The 22,014-nt window shown below is 41.0% G+C and overlaps 1 protein-coding gene across 2 annotated transcripts in view; it reads right to left on the bottom strand.

Moving 5' to 3' along the window:
• Window positions 1–22,014, bottom strand: part of RALB (RAS like proto-oncogene B) — a 49,073-nt gene that overhangs the window by 12,751 nt on the left and 14,308 nt on the right. The window contains exon 1 of one of the 2 annotated variants that reach the window (XM_069021026.1): window positions 14,562–14,735. The exons of the other annotated variant lie outside the window; for it this stretch is intronic. The gene's annotated coding sequence lies outside the window, so the exon portion shown is untranslated. Of the gene's footprint in view, window positions 1–14,561; window positions 14,736–22,014 lie in introns of those variants that run through there. 2 annotated transcript variants of the gene reach the window in all.

Here is a 22,014-nt window from a genome sequence, read left to right as displayed (position 1 = left end):
TCTATTATGTTATACATCAGCTCCCCCATCCAGGACACTCCTTAGGACAGAAATGGGGTGTGACAATTCCTACTTCTCCATAGGTTCTCCCGGTACAGCACAAACACACATTTGTTGGGGACAGTGAATTTAGCCATTGAATTGCCACAGACATTCTAAACCAGAAGAGAATCACAAGACTGATTTTTAACTCTTAGTCACCAGAGAGACAAGAGAAGAAGAGAACAGTTCCCTGCCAAAGAAATGTGAAAAAACACAACAGGTAGTGTAGGGTATGCCCAGCCACTGCCTTGGAGGGACGTCTGCTGAGATAAGGAGATAGAGCAATCTCCCAGCAGGACCCCCGTGGGAAGGCAGCTACTTTTCAGTTACTGCGAGAAGACAGACCCAGAATCCTCTGGGAGACCCTATGTAGATCCTTTGTAACCCATTGGCCTTTACCCTCTGACACCCATCCCCTGTATCCCTATAAAGCTAGGCCCCTGCCCCTTGCGAGGGCAGAGAGAGCCCATCCCTGGCCTCCCCTTCGCTGGAGTACGGACCAATACAGCTACCTTCATGTGGAACAGCTATACAAGCCTCTCATCTCTCTCCCTGGTCTGGCCTGGAGGCTGCCCTGCAGAGCTGAGCTGGAATCACGAGCTGACAATCACTAAAGAGCTGACAATCACTAAAGAGCTGACAGCTTCTGCACGGGCCCTCCTGCCAGCAGCTGAGGGAAGACGATCCTCCACAGGACCATCTCTGCGGACCGGTCACAGCTTCCTCGGTCAGAGCTACTGACCCTTCACCAGCTTTAGTAAGGCAGCATCTGAACTCCAGAAGTTGTTGCTTTGCCTATGGTCCGCATGGCCTACAGATGGTAAACTAGATTTCAGCTTGCTTGGACATAAACACCCAAGGAACAAGAGCTACAGATTGGCCACACAATGAGATAGTTCAGGGACTTTAAGTGTTCCAGAAGTAACACAGCTTGCTCGTAAATTGGAGAGAATGCTGTTTTGTCCTAGTTCAAGAGTAGTCTGGCTTTCACAGTAGGAAATAAGCTGTTTTCTGGAGTGTGACCCTTAGCTACTTTTCAATATAATTGTGACTGGTTTTAACCTGTGACTATTCTTTTATCAGGCATCCTAACATTGTTGTAACTGTTGTGTTATCTAACACAAAGCTTTCAAGCGACACGTTTTTCTGGCATCACAAACTTAGGAATATGTAATAGGCAGCAGCACTAAGTCCACTGTGCTATGCAACAGCAATAAAGGCATAATTTACTAATAGCCAAGAGAAAAGATTTCTCTGTCCTGTCAACACAAATACTTCATCTTCACATGGTCATGGTAAATTAATTGCTGTCTTTTAGGAAAAATACTGACAAACTTGAAACAGTTCATCATAGAGGTAGAATGGAGAGAATATTTAAATCCTCCCTTCTCTATTCCACCCCAACAATAGCCTGTAGAAACTGCAAGGTCAGCATTACAGTATTACTTCATTCGCAATCAGAGTATAATATTTAACAAAACCCACCCAATGGCATACAAAATGGGTTTGATTGCATCTAAAGCTCTTCATGGCCAAGGTACTTGATCTTCCCTGCAGAGCTGTTCCAAGTGCCACTTGAATGTTTCAGAGGATCAGGACTACATGAACCCCGTGAATGCAGCAGTATGCTCACAACACAGCCCCTGAGCAGTGTGTACTCAGTGAGGTCCCAGAAGCTTCACACAAAGCATCTCTTCTTTGCTGGCACCAGAGGGAGCGTGCCCCCCCAGTCCAGAACAGCCAGACAGTGCAGAGGCAAGAACAGAGGACAAGGCAAGGCTGAAGCAGCGTGACATAGGATTAACACAGTCAGTATCAGTGGAGAAGTACCAGTGCTCACAGAACAACAGGTTAACAGCACATCACTGGTTCAGAAAGGGGCACGGTGAGATTATAATAGGAATATTCTAATAAAACAAGAGAAGGCATTGGAGCCAACTGTTTGTTTATTTTTATCTCCACCTCTGCAGGCCAAGAAACAGTTTACACAACATAGTTCAAAGCTCACATCTAACAGTTCCTTGAGGTTAAAAAAAATTAAAAGAAATCTATTAACACAAGTGGAAGCTCTCTTCTCTGTTATCTCTGAGTAGGCAAGGAATTTTCTTCCTATTCTATACATTAAGCATCCTTGAGGCAGTCAAGGCACTGACATTAACTCATCTTTTCACAGAAAAACAAGTCTTGGGAAACCCAACCACTTCTCAAAAAAGCAGCAGTTTCTAGAAGAACCTGTGACAACTGCAGTTGCTTTAAAACATTACTCAATTCCCTTCATTTTATGGGACATAGATTTGAGGCAATGGGTCTTAGTGCATCTGCTGAAGAGCTCACTCTGAGTAAGTGTCCAGACAAGACACCTAACGCTGTAGGGTAAGATGCCTCCTCTCCCCTATTGCTCTGTACTTGTTGTTTGGGCACAGTTTACTTTCCAGTAAGATTTACCCTCCTCTGACAGGACAAGAGGCAATCCATTGAGCAGTCAGTCAATCTATTTATTTTCCACCTGTCATTTTCACCCTCAGGTTTAATGACACCGTGTTGAACTTCATATGCTAAGTGTTATAAGCTGCAAAAAAAAGCAAAAACCACACCTCAAACCTTCTGAAAGTTTATTTGAAGGAGTGAGGTAGGGGAGTGAGGTAGGGGAGGTGGTTTCTTCTGGTTACCATTCATCCTGCTTTGAAATAAACTGCTAGACAGACCCCATGACAGAGAATAAACTTTTTCTGTCAGTATTTCATCTTTAAGAAATTAGAAGTAATTACCTGCTTCATCTGTTTTAAAAGATAAGGATTAAGCCATTGACTTGATAACTCTGCATTTATTCTATAATAGGTAACACACAGCCCTATGCACAATAGGAGTTTTGTGATGCTAGTGAAAGATGCTCTTCAGATTAAGAAAGGAAGGTTACCAGCCACAGGCTGCCTACATGAAGCACAAGAATCTACAACTCAAACCATAGGAGTTACTAATCAGCTGTTTTGATTTAGACTTCTGAAGATCTCTACTTGGCCACAGGACTAATCAAACCATGCCACCTCCCACTTAAGATATCTAACCCTAAACTCACCAACTACTTCAGCCTTCCTTTGTCTTACCTGTTTAGATTACAATTTCTGCAGGTTAACTAAGGCCCCCTGCACAATGTTATGTCATTCTTGGCTGGTCCCTTGAAACTGAGCACTTCAAGGCAATTGTTTATAAACACTTAGTAAATTGCTTTTTCTCCACCCTCTCCTCAACCTAAACAGTTAAACTGCTCAGAACGCAGTTTACAAACAAGACTGGTTTACCTAATACCAAGATTCAAAGACTATGACTGAATAACTACATGTATTTCAAACCAGACCACACTTTCACATTCCCTTTTTACTTCATGTGCATTAAGACACCACAGCTGCACAACACTTAAAGGAAAAAGCTCTTGTCACTTCACAAGAAAGAAACTTTGCTACAGTTCATCCAAGTGCATAAGGAAAAAAAAAGAGAGAAGCTTCACTAAGTCTACCTGTTTTCCAATAAATATTCTGCTGCTGTAATAAAAGAATCTGAGACCCTCCAAAGGCTTTAATTGGAATTGCTGCTAGTTCTGCCATTCAGTTCGAGATTTAAAACTGAAATAAAGCTCTAAGCTCAAAATTGCTGAGATCAGCTCTTGTTCTCTTGCTGTGCAGCTGATATCTTTGGACATTTCTTTTCATTGCTATCCTGCCACTGAAAGCAGCCATTCTTTGGATTTTAAAACAGGATTCTAGAAACCCTTAGCCCAATAGCTTGACAGAGGAGCTTTGTTAAACCCCTCAGACACCTACTTTTAAAGGAAAATCTGGGTATTCAACCTATTATAAAGACTTAAATATGATGTCATCAAAAGCAAACAGAGAAAGAACAAGGTTTTGCAACAGTATTTTAGTGATCCTCATTTATCAGAATATGAATTAGAGGCTTTGAAGTGTTTGGTTCTGTGATATAACCACAAGAATGCAGTCACAGAAATTCCCTGGATCACAAAACTAATTAACAATCTCACTGAGCTATGAACTGTAAGAGCTCCTCCGCCATTCTGAGGTTACCCAGAAAATATTTAAGTACTGAAATTCCATTAGCTTTCAATGGACTGTAAATGCTCCAACTGGTAATTCAACTTAAAAAAAAACAATTTGAGATTAAGAGGCATATTTAATGCCACTGAAAATTTTAGGATATGCAGGCTGAAAAATTACAAATGCTACTCTATCCTCTTTTGCTGTGCTAATATCTCCCCTCTTGGCATATATCCATTTAATGGTTTCCAAGCTAAACAGAGATCACAATGTGTTTGGTAGAAATTCCTGCTTGGGATAGCCTGATATCCTTCCCCATGTAATGCTGGCTGTTTCTACCTTCTCAGTTGTGGTTATAGATTTTTTCTGGGCCATGTTTAATTGGATCAAGGAATTCATTCAGCTTGAGATGTCTTGCAGAGCACACTGGGGCAGTTTCACAGTCCCCATTCATATCACCCAGTGCTACCATCACCATCCCCTGTCCCTCAGTGCCCTCTCCTTTCCCCCTGGCAGTTCCAGCCCATCTCTTCCTGCAGCAGAGCCATTCAGCACAGCCCACTGGGCCTGCCAGTCACATCTGCAAGGCCACACACACCTCAATGCTGATGTGAAGGGAGAAAAACAGTTTGTACAACTAAGGCCAAAGAAGATGGAACTACAGCAGCCAAGCAGTTACTTATACTGCTGCAGAAGCAGGGCAGTTCCCTGACCCTGTTCACAATTCACATCTTAGACAAGGGGCTGGTGCAGCCACCACCCCGCTGCAGTGTCTGGGCTGAGCACTGGAGTGAAACCCAAGCCTCAGATTTGCTTTTGGTAATCAGGCATTTTCTCTCCCTAAGATCTACTAGTAGACGCAGTTGCAAAGATAAGGGCATTGGACAGGAACCTCAAAATGGATTTTGAAAACTTAATACTTTATAATATCAGGATGAAAACTAAGAATTGAAGGCAGGGAACTATGTTACTCTGTACACATGAAGGGATCTAACCTCTTTATATAGATTAGATTCTTGTTCCAAGTGGCAACAGCCATATCCCTAAATGTTACAGGAAAAAAACACAGAAAAAATACATTTACTTGATACACTGAAAGTTACAACTTACAGTATTACTGAATGTTACATTACACCAGTTTCAGTCAATTATTATTAGTTACAAATCCTGCCTAAACCCCCCAGAATTGTGTGTACACCTACAGACACTGGCTATCACAAATATGCTCTGGCAGGAGCTACATATACACTGCTAACTAACAGACACATGAAGCAAGACCAGGACTAGCAAGTTCACCATGTTACAGCAGTTGAAGGTTAAACCAGAACCTGAAGCCAGGTCACTAGTATTCTCCATCTCCTACAAGGCTGGGGAAATACTAGGCACAGACTGAGGAACCATTTCAATTCACAGTTGTGTTTCCTCAAATGAATCAGACTGGAGTATTAACTTCCATAATAAGAAAGACTGCAGACTGTGAGATGAACTTGTACTGCAGGAGAGACCCTAAGACTTGCTCATCTGGAAAATATCACAGGCAGTATAAAAAGCAGTATTTTTAATATAGTTGTGATCAGGAGTCTTCTCTGCATGCATGAAGACAACCTAGATATCACACTAAAATATTCTAACAGTATCAATAGCATTAGACATCCAACCACTGAATACCAGCCAATTAGAATTAAGAATCCCTACTAGTGATCCTGGTCTCTATACCATAACTTACTTTTCACTATTCCACACATTTGCATGCAAAGCCATCTCCAGCTCTTCACTTAGCCTAATAAAGTTTAATAAGATCAAGTGATTTTTAGAAGAGTGCACTTTGTATACAAAATATTTTTTGACACCTGCAGTTACGTAGAACAGGAAGAACAAGAGACAAACAAGTGCATTGCTCCTTTAAGTGATCATTGTCCTCGCAACCTACAAAGTCTAGCACACTGCTCTTTCCAACAGGTTATAGCTAGACTTGGATAAGTCCACCTTTTAGGCTATGTTCAAATCTAGACCACCACAGCAGTGATCCATTTTAAGTACAAAATACCTGTATATACTCATATTCCCCACAATCTTCTCCTTCCTTGCCAAGTACAGCCCAATTCTTCTTATAAGTTTTCAGAGATGCATCAGTGCAGCTCAGAAAACAAATCTGATAGCATTTAGTTTACATTTACTTACTACATGAAGTTCTTAAATATATGCCCTCTCACATCATTCAGTACAGGACCATTCTAGATTACTCATTACAAATAGACAGACATTACCTTATAACTAGCAGTAATCTCAAGACAATAACCTTGCTAAGAATAATCTCAGTGTCTAAGGAAAACTGGAACTAAATCCTGTCCAAGTCTGTAGCAAGGCTGCAACCTTCAAAGGTTTAGTCACATGAAAGAATCAATCTGGTCAAGTTGGAGCATCAGAAGAGCAACACTTTAAAGCAACCCTTTAAAATTGAACTCAGACCTTATGCTGAAGTGAAATATAAGCAACTATATATCGCTGTTCCTAAGGAACTTAAATATCTGAATTTGTTTGTTTGGGGTTTTTGGGGGTTTTTTTTTGGTTGGGTTTTTTGGGGGTTTGGGTTTTTTTGTTTTTGGTTTGGTTTGGTTTTTTTGTTGTTGTTGTTATTGTTGTTTGTTTATTTGCTTGGTTTCAGTTGGTTGTTTATTTTTAGAATTTCATCAGAGTGGAAAAAAATATAGCCAAGTAACTTGTTTCTGAGCAGTAGCTAAAAGAAGAAAAAGGACTTCCCTTAAACAGTGCTTTTAAGGCACAGGAGCACACCCTCTCCCCCTGAAAAAATCACATATATCTATGCTTAAGTAAATAAGGTTTTAACGTCATGCTGTAAAGCTAATACTCTTAACAGCAGGTATCAACAGTATCAAGAGATTGTCATTGCATGTAGGCAGTACACTTATAATTGCCTTGTTGCACAGATAGCATGCAAGCATCATAGTTACATAGAGTTTTATGGGGAAAAAAGTAAGAAACCACCCTCCATATTATTTTCAGTATTACTCAGGGCAGATCAACTAGTAGAGTGTATGTAGCACCAGCAATATACTCTTTATTTCAGCAAGATAGTGTTACCTAAAGTGAAAGTAAGACAGTAGTGTCATTACAGCTAAAACCACTTCTTCTGTAGGGAGACATCTAGCCAGAGATCTCCAAGTACTTTCAGAAAGCCTCCAAGTCTAATATTAACACCCAGAAGACATATTGCAGACACAGAAGAGAAGGATCTACCACATTGCTTTTACCTTGCAAGATCTTGCTAGAAAACCTAATAGAAATCTTCTACAAACACAAAGACTGAGTTGATACCATTAATCAGTATTACTATGCTAAGAGTTTGTCACTGTGGTGATAACAGTCTAGTTGCCTAATTACTTAGGGTGAATTACAACACCACTGTTCACACTAGTTAATTTGGCTCATACCAGAAAAGTGACACTCAGGAAACAGACTTGTTAAACGACCTCACTCCCATTGACTTGCAAAGTGTATTTCACCTGTATTTCCTATGAAATCATCCATGCAGAAACATGTTCATCTTTGATACACAGCATACATAAAGTCCACCAAACCACTAAGAGACAGTGACACGCTTCAGATAATCTCATACCATTTTTTAACTGGATCTCCAGGAGCCTAACAAATACAACAGCCGAATCAAACAGATCACACAATCAGTGTCTTAAGTGGCACACGAGAGCTCAAAATAACCAAAATCTTACCTTACTACCAGGTTACAACATGGTTTCAGTTACTTCTGTGAAAAAACTACAACTATATAATCCACAAGAAAATTGCCACTACCACTGATTTTGCAAATTCCACCAAATGCCAATTCAACCAGAAGTGTGCTACAGAGTAGCAGGAGCTCTCACCACTGTTACCCAGTCCTGAGGCAGTCAGATCCAGCCATTGGTGTCACAAACATGCCACCAGACACTGCAGACAGGCCACAAGCTGCTACCACTGCTCCCCCAAAGGATGTATCTCACTAGATCATGTTTCCCTAGTGAACTGGATGTCTGGGATAAATCAGAAGTCCAAACATTATTTAGTTTGGCTTAGGTAATACCAGCAGAAGCAATTGTCTCTGCCCATACAATTACATTCCTTGTTCACAAACCGAAGTTAATGTCTCATGCTCACATCTCCATTTGGGGAAATGTAAGCCACTGTTGAGACCATATTTGATGCAGATAGGCAAGTAATAAACCCCCATCCTGACTTCACTCTTAACCATAGAATCCCAGCTCCCTAGGGGCACTCAGGAATCATCTTCCTATAGACTATGAGAGTACTTCCACTATTTTAAGCACTTCACTGGGGTTCACAGATGTGTACCGTGAGTCACTAAGGTTCCTCAATCAGGCAACATCACACAACTGCCAAGCACTGAACCTTTCTCTCCATCTTTCAATCAATGCATTTACATTACATCACACAAAGAAACAATGGTGACATTTAGTACCCATAATTTAGATGCTGTGCTAAGTCACCTTTAAATAGATTTCTTTACTCCAGTTCCCCCAATCAGGTAGAGTGAACTGCACATGCAAGAAGCTGCCTTTCCACTGGACTAGGAGCATATGTTTTCAATAACAGACAGTTTTCCAGACGACTGTATTCATATACTTCATACCAAAGCCAAAAGCAGTATTTCTATCTTCAAATGGGAACTGGATTATTACACCAGTATGGGCGTCTTATGAAATTTCAGTATCCCTAGACTTAAGAATACTAAAAAGCTGTGGAGAACTTTACTTATGGGAGAAGTCTTATCCTTGGTCTCCCTGATTGAGAATGCTCTGCCCACCACTATAAAACACTTACAGCCAAATGTGTGCTCTCCAACACAGCCTCCAGGGTGCTGTAGGATGAAGAGTGGCACAGTATAGCACGCTTGGTAACTCTGGGTTTAGGTGGAAGACTATTAACTCAGAACCACTTGACTTCAACACAGAGAATTAGGACACATTTAGTTCAGAACACTTCCCTTTATGACCTAGCAAATGACAGGTCACATGAACATACAGAACCAGTGCAGAATATAAACGGCGCATTTATTCTTGTGTGCTCCTGGAGACATCTCCTATCTTCACAGAGCACTTTACCAGAATAAAAAAACTATTATTCTGATACCTAGGAGCTTATCTCACAGCTTTCATGCCTTTCCTGGGAAATCAGCACAACAGGGTGCTTCCATACACTAATGCATGCAGCACAGGCAACGAGATGGAGACGTTGGGGGTCTGTGTGTAGCTACAGGGGTTACAACCTCACTGAAATCACAGAGATGAGCTTGGATAGCTCTCATGGTTAGAGTGCTGCTGTGGATGGCTACAGGCTCTTTAGGACAGACCGGCATGGCAGGAGAGTTGTCTTTCCCATGAGAAAAGCTGGAGCAGACAAAGCTCTATCTAGAGATGATAATGAGCCAGTTTATGGATCAGGAGTAGCACAGTCAGCAGGAGGACTGGACTAGACAGTCTCCACAAGTGTCTAGCCTCAGCAACTCTAAGTCGTCTGTGCCCAGCAATGCAGTTGCTACAAGCCTTATCTGTGGGAAAGCCCATTTTTCAACTTGCACAAGTAGTACAGCAGAGCTAGAACACTTAAATCCAATCCATCATGACTAACACCTAATTAAAAACCTTATCTAACACTTATTTACTAGAGTGTAACAGGTTCATGATCTGCTATTGCCCCTGTTATACTAGATGATATTAGAAGATAGTTGTGAATACTTAGGGAAAGGAACTGGACAAGAACACTGCTTGATCCCTGTTTTACAAGCTAAATAAAGATGCACAGTATCACCACCAATTGGTCTGCCTAATATTTTTTTAATTAGTTTCCTTCCATTAAAACTTCAGAACAGATTCAACCAATAAAGCCTACTTCAAATTTAGTTTGCTTCATAAGACAAAAGTAAATTTCCAATGCCTGCAGAATTGTTTAAAAAATTAAATTGATTCCTAAACTGTGTTTTGAAACACAATAAAGTGGAAAGAGAGATAGGAATGTGTGCTTGAAACTGTTGCTGTCTTTTGAAACATCATTTCCTTAAATTTCTTGGCTAGTCTATTTTATGACATGGTAGATAAAAGCAGAAAGCTGCCATAAAAGTCAGTCAGTGATACTTCTTGGTGAGTACACTAATGAGAATTCCTTACCTACCCAAAATGACATCTCACAGTAAGCCAAGAACACTAAATAGCAGAAGAGTACCATCAAGGAGAAGAGCTTCTTACTGCAGCAGCAGTTTAGTGGAAAGGCTGTATCACAGATTACTATATACTTTACAATTAATTAATTTTAATCAGGGAGCAGCTTCCCCAATTAGCAAAACCAGCTCTTTTCTGGAAAGTTGAGGCAACTGACATGCAACTTGATCTAAAACTACTTCACTTGTTAAATGTCTGTTTTAGAGTGGTGCCCAAGACAGCATCCTCTGGAGCAGGATAGCACTAACCTTATAAAACACCTACTTTAAAAAAAAAAGCCACTTTAGTTTGTGCTCTGCAGCATGAAGTCCAGAGTTCAGGTAGCTCCTACAAATAATCTTTTAAAGTGCTTTGTCAAGTTAAGTATAATCCTGTAATGTAGTACTCTATAATATTCTTGTCTATAAAGTGGGATTCTTTTCCCTGTTAAACCTGTGACTCAAACCAGCAGCTTGGAAAAAAAAAAAAAAGGTCATCCACATTAAATCTAAATTGGAAACATTCTTTAATATGTCCACCTACCATGCCCAAAATAGGGGCTAAGTCTAGGTCTCCAGTACTCTTCAGAAGAATAATCTTTCACTACAGGTAAAAATATATACCAAAAGAGCTAGAAACCAGAGAAATCACAGCATCTGCTTAACTCCGCATGTTCTCAGCTTTTCAGTTCTATGCTTTGACTTCAGATTAGTTTTGACACATTCCAAATTTAAGAAGAATATATTAAAAACTCCAGTTTCACTGCATTATTAGTGGCCTAAAACATTTCACACTAAGCACTAAGCTTCAACTGACAGCAACACTAAATCACAAAGTAACAGCTGACAGGATTAAGACTTTAACAAATGCTTATAATCCCAGAACTGATTTTTTTGGTCTTTGACTTGTGATCCAGCAAAGATTCCTAGTCAGGACTGCATTTCCATTAAGTCTCATACTCATGTAATCAACCATTATTCCTTTGTCAACAACTTCAGCAAGGAAGGCTATGGGCTCAAGGTTCCATAGAAAACAGTTGAAGTTCTAAGCAAGCACTTTGTTACCATAAAGATTCAAGTAGCTACTTACACATCGCCTAAAAAACATTCTCACATTACACAACTCCATGACTTTCGTTTTGACAGGTCCTGAAAAACACATTTGCACATCTCAAGCACAAGAGACAAAACAGATCCTCTAATATTACTATTAAAGCAGCATTTGGAAGAACATGAAGAGATAAAGCATGAGTTATACAGACTTATCCTGCTTAAATGACAAGACAACTTGATATTTCTGGGGCAAGCATGAAGGAAAGTTGGTTAGTCCTGTTTAATGGGCTAAAAGAGCTACCAACAAAATTATTGCTCCTTAACAGCTATTAACAAGGACTTTTTAAATACATGTTCTTTAGCCTCTTATCAAGAGGCAAGCATCAACTGTATCATACAACAAAAGCCACAAAATTGACTGTTAGCACTAGGAGAGTGAAACAGCCAAGACTGCTGACCTTGCTGCTCCAAGCAATAGCAGACAACAAGCAATGGAACCTTATCACCACTACTTGACAGTGATGCAGAACAGTTAGCAGAGACATGGGGCTGGAAGGTGGATGAAGAAAGCCTAAAGAACTGCAGTTTTTTATCAGCAAGATAAACTTCCAACTCAAGACAGCGTAAGTTTGAGAATATAAATTGCCATCTAACCTGGCTGATAATTAGGATCAGCACCCCTCCTAAATCAGTCATGTAAAGTCACTTGAAGTCAGGCACACAGGGAGTGAAAAGCAGCAAGCACCCTACATTTATCTACTCTGTGTCTCCCCAGCAAGTGCCTTTCACTCAAACCCCCAGAGACCACTACTCCCATCCAGAGCTGCTTGCTACAGCAACAGCCACAAGACACCTACTGACCTCAGGCACTGTTTGTCTTGATACCACTGTGCACTTGCACTCCCATGAGTGCTTAGGGCCTGCACAGCTGTCACGAGAAACAGGCTCCTTCAGTACCCCAGCTCAGAGAGGCTATTAATTCACATGAATTCGTTGTGTAATAGAAAGCAATTCATTTAATCAGTCACATGGAGCTTGAATCTAGTCAGTAAGAAATGATTGAGTTAACGTGCAATTATCCACTGCATGGAAAGTGAACAGGTTTACAGGACAAGAACAAACTATGAACCAGATTCCCAAATCGTGATGCTAGGGATTGTTCTGCTGTTTCACATGGCCACTTCTGCTCTGTTCACAGGACAGTTTTGTTCCATGTGAAGCTCGGACCCAACACTTCCTAGAGAAGCAAGTAATTTTATCCAGCATTTGGTCAAATAACAGTAGGTGCTCAATCAATTAAGCAGCTGAAAAAACTTAAGAGCCCAAATGAGGCATTAGATCACAGAAACTATAAGCCATCCAGGATTTCAGTGTATACATCTAAGTTGTCCAGGCAGTGTCCCATCATTACTGACTTGATTTGATCAAAATGCCTCAACTGCTCTTCTACACAGATTTCCAGTACCACTGCACTGACAGTTAGAGACAAGTTTGAGAGTTTTAAAGGATGGCCAAGAAAGGATATTGTGCGGTCAAATTAAGCTTTCAGTTAAGAGCTTTTGTAAAGCATTCCAGCTAAATCTTTAGACTAGAAATTCCTCTGCAGTATATACATAACACTAGCAAAAATAGGTCAGCTTCACTTTCTTCCAGGCATGCAAAACAGAATCAAGTTGGCTTACTCCAAAAGAAGTGAAAATAAACAATTTACTCCTAAAAGTCTAACACAGGAAACTTGTTTACAGGACTAGTCTGAAGGTTATTCTAGTCCTAAATGAAGTATTTATTAGAGAAAAAAAATGCAAAATATTTCAGCATGGTAAGTTAGCATCATCTGATCATAAGCAAATATCCAAGTAGTTAAAATTATTCTAGCAAGTCTGCTATACATGAATAAGTGCAAAGATGCTATTGTCAAGTAGGATTGAGCTGTTGCTAATAAATTCTCTGTAATCAAATTATTTTCAGCCTTCAAGCAAATCACTTCCAAGAACCACAAGTCTGATTCCCAGTTGTTAGTTCCTACTCTCACTTTGACAACTTTAATTGGACAGGGAGTGTTTAAGACATTAAAAAAAAAAAAAGACAGTTTTTTCTGAAAATCATGTACCTCTGAGGATGAGAAAAGACAAACACTTCCCTGTCCCGCAGAAGGGAAACAAGGATCTTGGAACTAGAGAAGTAATGTTAGAACAGTTAACAAAAAAAAAAAAAAAAAGGCAAAACCCAAAACTACTCAGCCTGTGCACTTTAGCTTTGAAAATGACAAGGTTGCTCCTTGTGCAGGTGCAGTCTCCTTGCTCCCACCATGAAAATACCCAGACACAGTCAAGGCTAAGTCTCCTGTTCTCAGAACAGAATCGATTCAACAGGCCTCCACCAGCTGTTCAGGAAACATGACTGGGCTGCTTTGCCTCACCTCTCTCCCTACCCTTCTCCAGGTAAGGTCACGCTCAGGCACCACCCTTCTCTTTCTACAACACCTCCATCAGTAAGGCTGCAGGGAGGATAAAGGTAGGCACAGAGAGTTCTCTCTCTACCCAGATAAAACAAGATCCCCCAGGAACTTCTGGCTCAGCTGAAACCGACAGCATCCCAAACCCTCTGTTTATCTCGCACAGACGAAACGTTATCGCTTATCCGAGGGCACCAAGCGACGGCAGCGCAGCCTGTACGGGAGGAATCCGCCAGAGGAATGCTCAAGGCCAGCTCCTCCTCGCCCTTTCCCTCCCCCAGGTCCCACTTGTAGACAGGAGCCACAGCGGTCCCCGGCTCCACCTCAGCCCAGCGCCACTGGGAGCCGCAGGAGCGGTCGAATCCACGAGCGGGGCCTCTCGCCTCCCACTGCGGCTCCCGCGCAGGCCCGACGGTCACCGGCTGCCCCCGCTCTCCCCTCGCCCACTCCCGGTGCTCTCCCACGGCCGAGGAACCCCCGGGCAGAAGCCGCCAGGCTCTCCTCGCCCCACGCACCCGGGAGGGAGGGGCTGCCCCGCACCCCCGGTGACACCTTCCTTCCCTCCCTCTCCGCAGAGCACGGGGACCGGGGGGGCTCAGCCACATCCCCAGGCTGCGGCCAGGACCCGGAGACTCCCGCCTGCCCTCACCGAGGGCGCGGGGCCGGGACGGCCGAGCCCCCCACAAGCCCGAGGCTGGGGTGAGGAGATCCCAGGGCGGCTGCTTGCTCTCACCTGGGGGCTAAGGCCCGGCTCCGTGCGGCGGCTCCAGCCCGGCTCCCGTCTCGGCTGTGCCCCCCGGCCCCGCCGCGCCCCGGCTCTCATTGAGGGGGCACCGCCGCCGCCCGCGCGCCCCCGCCGCGCACTTCCGCCCTCGCCGGCGCCGCTCCCGCCGGGCCCGGCTCCCCTCGAGCGCGCGCCCGCCCGCCGGTCACGTGGCGCTCACGGACCAATCAGATTGGGGCGGGGCGGGGCCGGCGGGAGGGCCGTGAGGGGCGGGTCCCGCCGTGTGAGTGGCTGAGCCCCCCGGCGTGAGGGGCCGGTCTCGGGAACGCAGCGGCCGAGCGCCGCAGGGAGAGGCTGCTCGCCCCGTTGCCGCCTCCGGCTGTGACCCCGGGCTCTGTGGAGAGTCCCGCAGGCTTGGTTTGACCCAAAAGAATCACAGAATCATGTAGGTTGGAAAAGACCTCTGAGAGTATCGAGTCCAGTCTATGACTAAACACCACGATGTCAATTAGACCACGGCACTGAGTACCACGTTCGGTCTCTCCTTAAACACCTCCAGAGACGGTGGGTTCACCGCCTCCCTGGGCAGCCCATTCCAGCGTCTGATCACCCTTTCTGTAAAGAATCTCCTCCTGATGTCCCACCCAAACCTCACCTGGCGCACTTGAGGCTTTGTCCTCCTCATCCTGTCGCTGGCTGCCTGGGAGAAGAGGCCGACCCACACCTGGCTACACCCTCCTTTCAGGGAATTACAGGGAGTGCTAAGGTCTCCCCCGAGCCTCCTTTTCTCCAGGCTAAACACCCCCAGCTCCCACAGCCGCTCCTCATCAGACCTGTGCCCCAGACCCTTCACCGGTCTTGTTGCCCTTCTCTGGGTTCACTCCAGCACCTCAATGTCCTCCCTGAACTGCGGACAAGGGGACACAGGATTTGAGGTGTGGCCTAACCAGTGCTGAGTGCAGGGGGAAGAAAAGAAGTTAGGAAGGGCTCTGTCTTAAATACATCACATATTTTAGTGCAAATTCTACCAATGGATGCAGAAATTAGGTCTGAAGTCAGAATGCAAAGGAATGAAAGTGTCCCTGATTTGACTTATAAGGGTTGGGAGTGCTGAGTGCTTTATTAGAGCATTGAGTTGCAATACTGTCACGTGTGTGCAGCACAGAGCAGTTTTCACTGCTCAGGAAAAGAAAATAATAGCTATTGCTGTATTTACTGTGATTATTTCTTCAAGTCTTTATCAGTTCCCAAAACCAAATTCTCTCTGGCCATTTCTAGTGTTACTAATCACACGGTCAGGCACAGCTATCTTGCCAGTTACAAAAGAAAACATACATTTTCTCATTGCTTTAATTTGCTTAATTTTTCTAGGTTTCAATGTTGACCTATTTGAATTCCACATACTAAATTTAAGAGTGACTATGTTGGGTAAAATTATTCCTTCGAGAAAAACATGCTTTGCATGATAACACCCACTTTGGGAAACGATGGAAATTATGATTACCACTGATCTCCGGGGGTTCAGCTCCTGTGGGACAGAAGTAATACATTAAGTAACTATATGAATTCCTGCTTTCACACCGGGCTTCTATGTGGCCTCCTGCAGAAGAGAAAGGGAAAGAATTAATTGCATTCTAGCTCTATCTGCGGATGTCTGCATGAAATTGCATTTTCAAGTTGGAGAGCATAAAAAAGGCCTGTCACTTAAAATAAATGCAAAAAAAAAAAAAAATTCATCCTTAAAAAAGTGATAGGTGAAACAATGGCCTATTGCCAAAGCTAAATAACATGGAGGAGGAATTTGAAAGAGATTTACTAAAATCTGTAATTTCAGGGTTGGGAAAAAATGCCAGGGACTAGAAAAAAGAAGTTGCAGAGGCAGAAAAAAGAAGTAGTTGTGTGGCTCTGAGAAACAGCTGAGTACTTCAGGACTGCATAAAAAGGAAGTATCTTCTGAATTTTTCCTCTTTTCAAGGAAACAACATTTTCTATGTTTTTTGTAAGTAAACAGGATTTACATCATCCTTGCATCATCATCATTTTCTCTTCCTAACTCAAACTGCAAACCACCAGATTTTAGTTAACTCCTTAGGAGGAAAAGTGAAATTATGAAATTAAGGTATTATGAAAGGTCCTGATTGCAGCAATTCTTTCCCTCTGCCTTATAGATTGTATCAGAACTGCATCAATATTCATCCTGCACTAGAAGCTGGCAGACTGAGAGCTATTTGCTATTTGATGCCATCCACACAGAGAAAGAATAAACAGAGAAAAAAATGTTGCCAAACGAGAAGGAATCCTGTTTTATAGGTAACAATTAAATTAGCCAATTCGTGGTATTTCTAGGATTAAACAGGAATGGTTTTTAATATAGATTTTGTACATTTGTTTGTAGTTCTAAAAACAAATGTACAAACCCAAGAAGACCCAAGCAAAAATTAATTAGAACTGAACTATTTACTATTTATCCTGTAACTGTGTTGCCACAGCCATCTTTCATGCCACTCAGGCAGTGTGGTGGATTCATTGCTCTGATGTGACAATTCACAGAAGATAAACATTTTCAGCAAATTGTGTCTATGATTAAAAACTACCAAGTACCTGGGAAGCTGAGTCTTTTCAAACTGAACACAATACAACTCTCCTGCACATATCACAGTGCTGATACTTCCCCTTTCCCCTTGCAGAAAAGAGGGTCAAGAAATAAACTACATCTACCCTGCTTCTGAAAATTGTTTAAGGGAAATCTCCTTCTTTGTAGTAATCCACTCATGACAAAGAACATTTGTGTGATGCCACATTTTGAATTATTATGCATGTTGCCTAGTATAATCTCCATGGTTACAGATATATTTTTTGCTTCAGTACTTTAGGAAGAAAAATTCTATAGAACAATTTAGGGGAGAAAATTCCTTTTCATTGTCATTTATATTGCATTTATTTTATTCTATGTGCTTTCACTTTCCAAACAAGTAAAATTGCAGTAGAGATGGAAAAATTTGTCTCCAGCTGTTGCTTTATCCTGCCATAATATGTTTTAAACTGCAAATTCCTGGAGATGGGAACAGTATTTTTCATGCAGATCTTTAGTTTCTAACCCTCTAAGAATGTAACAGGGCACTGTGTGTCACTGCCAGAGTCATAAACAGTAAGTGTGGTGGGACGACTGAACAGTAAATATTTTTTCTTTGCAAAGATTAGAACTCATGCTTCCCTTCTGAGCAGTTCTAAATAGAAATTAGCTGAAGTGAGTTCCAGAAACTGGTGATGGGAAAGATGTAAATCCCAGATACTTAGCTCTTTTCCCACCATTTGCACACCTGGTTCTTCTTTGATAGTGTTCACACTGGAAGGGAATCAGTGCTACCTAAGAAGTCAGGCTGCAGATTTAGTGATGTAATTTGCAATCTTGAAAAATACAAGAAATCTGAAGCAGAGAATGCTGACATCTGAATGCTGTTGAGGGACTATGGCAGGACTTGATTCACAGCTTTTACCCCAGTCTCAGTTTACAAAGACTGAGACAGGAACTGCTGCCAGTGATAACCACAAAGAGATTAGGGTCACTGGAGAAAAAGTAGTGGTCCTGCCTCATCTCCTGCACTGTGGCTGTGCCAGTAGCATAAGAACAGGCTAAAGCAGCAGGGAGGTTTTGTCCCTCTGAAGGAATTCTTAGTTACACTTGGCCAGTCCCTTATAGCACCTGTGCAGCACAAAGCAAGGGTTCAGTGAAGGTGACCAGATCCATAAATTTTTATTAACTTAATCAATCCAAAGCCACTCTAACTTTTTTTATCCTACTTTTAAAAACCAATTTTCAATCCAAATGAATGCTAGTGTAAGATTGGGAAGAACAGAAGAAAGCTTGGGGAAATAGAAGAATGCTTGGGGAAACAGAAAAACCCCCAATTCTATTGTATTATCTAGAATGCTGTGATAGTTTTTTGTATGTGCAGAGTTGAGTGGCCAGAGTTAGTCTAGGCTCAGATAACTTGTAAGAAGAGGTACATATACATAGTGTGCACTCAGAGTTTGTTCTAAATTAAAAATAATGTAGTCAAAGATGATTTTCTCTTTGGGCAAGGTTAGCCTAACAAGAAGTACATTTTACAGATTATTTATATACTTAAGAGAATGCAGCTGACCTTACCATGATTTATGAAGTTCAGCATTCAAAAGCCATACAGCAATAAACTAAAATATATCTGAAACAAGCAATAGTAAATGAAATACGACTCTGGTTTTGGTCTTGTAGGACATTATGGTGTTTTGACTGTACCATTCACTTTATTTTTGTTACAAACAGCCGGAAGTCACCACACTAAAATAAAGTTCACTGTCAAATAACCTTTCCATTTCAGATACAGCTGGGATTTGTCAGGATCGTATCACAAGGTCATTTTTAAGGAGATTCTCACTGACATTTTGTGAGGTAAGGGATTTCACATTCCAGTTTTACAAGTGTTACACTTCTGATCGTCATGATTATCAACACCATGACAGATTTAGGGCCTGATCTTGGAACTTTTACAGAAGGAGCTAAGTTTATTGTAAATAACTTGATAGTCAAGAATCAAAAGAAAATAAAGGGTCTACAAAGAGTTAGAAGAGGTCATTCCATGGCCCAAAGCCAAGATCAGTTACACAGGCATAATTTTTGGCATGCAATTTTAAAAAATGTAGCTAAGATTGTGGTATTATCATAGCAGTTTGTTTAAAATACTGGACTACTTTATCATAAGAAAAAAGCCAACAACATTTACCTTAAATGTCACTTTCTGCAGATTAAGCATAATAATTAGTTGCATACTGGACATAGCCATATTTTTTTCCCTTTTTTTGCATTCATATGATAAATATTCAAAAATCATTATTTTTTCACTCTTTGGAGTTCTTTTCCTGCTTCAAATAACACCTGGTTTTGCAGTTGTTTTTTGTAGGTCATGTTTCCCAATTGCCAATCACTCTCCTTCCCTTTTGGACTCCCTCCAGCTGGCCCATGTTTCCTGAAGTGTACTGCTGAAACAGATACATTAAGTAAAGCTTTACCAGTTAAATGTAGAATAGAAAGTGTGCCTTAGTGTCTTACAGGTCACACTGAAGCCAGTTTGGTAAAAATGTGAATTATTACAAAAATAGATAAGGCAGGAATTTTTTTTCAGAATGATAAGCAGTAACACTGTTGAGGATTTACCTCCCTGAGCTGAACAGTGCTACCTTGTTGAATAGATGCTGTTGGAAGGTCATGTGAGCACACTTGAAAACAAAATCATGCTAACAGATCTTGTACCCCTTATTTTTAAATAAAATTTTCCAGATTAAATTATTGAGAAATATATTAGATTAATAATAAAAATTACTGGCTTTTATAGCAGCCAGCATTCTAGCAGTGTAGGAGCAATACTTCAGAAATAAAAATATTTTGCAATTAAAATTATAATATTTTTAAGTACCTACTTCTGCCTACAATCTCTAATTAAGTTGATATAAATTAGAATGAGGTTAAAATGTCCTTCTGAAAATTAAACCAGATAATTTTTTAATGTAGACATATTCTGACTATGAAAGCCCTTCATTTTTAGTCTGCTATCTTTATTGCCATCAGAGCAGTTTTCCTTTTTCCGTGTTCAACCACAACATCTTTTGCAAATGTTTGGGAGCTTTGATGCCCCTTCACTGTTTAGGTGGCAATAGAATTTTTTTTTTTTTCTAAAGCACCTAACAATTTAGCAGAGAGATCTTGGCAACTGAACTTTGTAACAGAGTTTTTGTTACTACAGTATTTTACCTATTCATGAATGGCACTCCTTCTAGAATAAACTCTGGCATGACTCAGCTAAAAAAAAATCAGACTTTTTTTTGTACCTACAACATAACTTTGCACTATTGTTCTGGGAAACGTCTAATTAAAGAAGGTCTAAATGGGAACTTGAATGGAAAATCTCTTCTGGAAGTTCTGTATGAAGTGGTTTGGATGGTGAAACAAGTGGCTACAAATTTTGTCTACAAAAATTCCTCTTCAGCTGCACTTTGCTACAGATACTACTCCCTAAATTTACATGATATAACACTTCACTGTTTGTTAGGTCCTGTATTTAAATACAGAGGTGAAAGCCTTAAAAAAGTGAGTAAGCTGGGTATTGTAGGAAACCTGTAGGAACTCATTCCACCAGTGAAGTTTACGAGGAAGTTTGTGTGCCTATGAATACTTAATGTAAGTATCATATTGTTATGACATTATATTATCCTCAGTTATAGAGCTTGTTAAGGACATAATAGTCATATGATAATATTGCTGCATTTGAGAAATTTTCACTACTGAGCTGAGTGTTCATGTGTTAGTTTACACAGCATTCTTTTCTAGAAAAGACATGTTACTTGTGGTTGATAGCCTAATACAGTCTTCAAAGAGCCCCTCCTTTTTTCCATGTTAAAGCGATAAGAGTACAATATGCTTTACATTAGAGGATTAAGGAAAGTAATTTCAAAATAAGCATGCATTGTACCCCGTAACATTTGGGCTTTTGCATTGTTTTTTATCTTTTCAGTGAACAGTAACACATACGTAGGATCTGTCAGAAGAGTCAGAGATTAACTTTTTAGAAAAGACTATTTGCTAGAAGTTAATTATGTCACTAGTAGCAAATTGTGATCCAATATATTAATAGGTTTAATCAATATTCAATCTGCTAACTCATTAATAAACACATTGTAAATAAAAAAAAAACCCACTTCATTCTGTCTTCTGATGCAATTGACAGTAAATTTCCTATTCCTTTGGAAAAGCTTGGGAGGAGCTGTACAGATTTGTGGGGTCCTCAGTCTACAAAAGTAATGTACCTTGGCCAAAATAGAAGTACAGGACTCTCTCAGACAGTTCACAACCACGGCATAAGCTTCTCTTCAATCCTCAAGTTTTGTTATTTCATTATGGTGTATTTCTGGAATACTATAAAAATTAAAACAGGAGCACTGCAGTAAAATGAAGACTAAACTGCCAAGAGCCAGGAAGTTCTGAGTTGAGACTTCTGAGACTGTGGGTAATGAGGGCAAGCAACGAGGAAATATAAGGAGAAAAGAACCTATGAGGGGAGAGAGAGATGTATATCTATGTGGGTATATATGTATTTATAATTTAAATGTTGAAGCTGTTGTGATTTTGCACACCTAAAATAGTGTTTAAGAGTCAGAAATTCTTCTTGTCCCCAAAATTCATTGAAACTCCACTGGATTTGTAGCACTAGAGAACTGCATTATGCAGTCACAAACAAATCCACTCACTCTTCTACCTAGGCTAATCTCCTCAAAATAAATAATTGAAATCCCAAATTCATCTAACATTTGCAGCCTAAAAGAAGTTGGTTACTGAGAAACAGTGAATGTTTGCTTTAATTTTGTCTGGCTTTTCCCTTCCATTGCAGGATCATGTTTTAAGACCTTGCAAGCTGTGTTACAGATTTGC

The sequence above is a fragment of the Aphelocoma coerulescens genome, chromosome 7, assembly GCF_041296385.1.
Source record: "Aphelocoma coerulescens isolate FSJ_1873_10779 chromosome 7, UR_Acoe_1.0, whole genome shotgun sequence".
Taxonomy (NCBI): Eukaryota; Metazoa; Chordata; class Aves; order Passeriformes; family Corvidae; genus Aphelocoma; species Aphelocoma coerulescens.
Note: the sequence above shows the minus strand (reverse complement) of the source record. Positions and strands in the feature narration are given on the sequence as shown.